Below are 1,016 nucleotides of genomic sequence, written 5' to 3'. Positions count from 1 at the left end.
ATATATATTATTGCTGTTTTCTTTTCTTTTTCATCTTTTTTTTTTGGAGGGGGGGTTGTTTGGTATGAGTGGGGGTGGTTTAGGATAATTAGTTGAAAGGCTACGTGGGCAGGCACACTTAGCTCAGTTTGTGTCATGCTCAACTACATGATTAGTGGTTCTGGTTTAAATCCCCACAGAGTGTGTTCGTGTAATAATAATGTTATTAACTAAACAGGTAGAATTATTTTGTTTGTTTGTTTGTTGTTTTCCGGGATTTTATTTTTGTTTTTGTTCATTTGTTTGTAGTTGGGTTGTTGCTGTTGTTTTACTTGGGGGGTTTTTTGTTTTTGTTTTGGGGAGGAGGGTTGAGGGTGTTGTTTTTGTGGGGGGGGGGGCGGGGGGCGGCGGTTATTTGTTAATTTTCGGCTCTCCGCTATGTTGGTTTACGGAGAAGGGCATTAGAATTTGAAGTCTTGCTCTTAAATAACCCTGGGTTGATGGGAGAGTCGATAAATCCATATCGTACGGAATAGGTGTAAGTGTTTCAGCACATAAAGTCGGTGTAGAATCGATGAGTTGTTGATGTTTTATACTTTTGTCTTCGCTGAATTTCTGTTCTAAAAGTACGGTTGTCTTTATTGTTGTTGCTGTTGTCGTTGTCGTTGTAGATGTTGCTGTTGCTGCTGCTGTTGTTGTTGTTCTTGTTGTTCTTGTTGTTGTTGTCGTTGTTATTGTTGTTTCTGTTGTTATTGTTTTTATATTGACGTTGCTGTTATTGTTATTTGATACTTTTGCTGTCTTTAGAGGGATTGTGCTCTATTTGTTATGCTGGTTAGTTGGTGGATTTATGGTTGTTGGTTGTTATTTGTTGGGGTTTTATTTTTGGTATAGTTTTGTTTACGATTGTAGTTTAGTTTTCATGATGGGGAGGGATTGATTTTGATTTTTTAATTAAGCATGGGGTTGTTGTTTTGTTTTGGGTTTTTTTGGGGGGGTCGTCTCGTGGTGCGTTGGGGGGATTGGCTGCTTTCTTT

The sequence above is a fragment of the Aplysia californica genome, unplaced genomic scaffold (genome assembly GCF_000002075.1).
Source record: "Aplysia californica isolate F4 #8 unplaced genomic scaffold, AplCal3.0 scaffold00011, whole genome shotgun sequence".
NCBI classification, from domain to species: Eukaryota; Metazoa; Mollusca; class Gastropoda; order Aplysiida; family Aplysiidae; genus Aplysia; species Aplysia californica.
The sequence above is the reverse complement of the archived record's forward strand: the minus strand, read 5'-3'. Positions refer to the sequence as shown.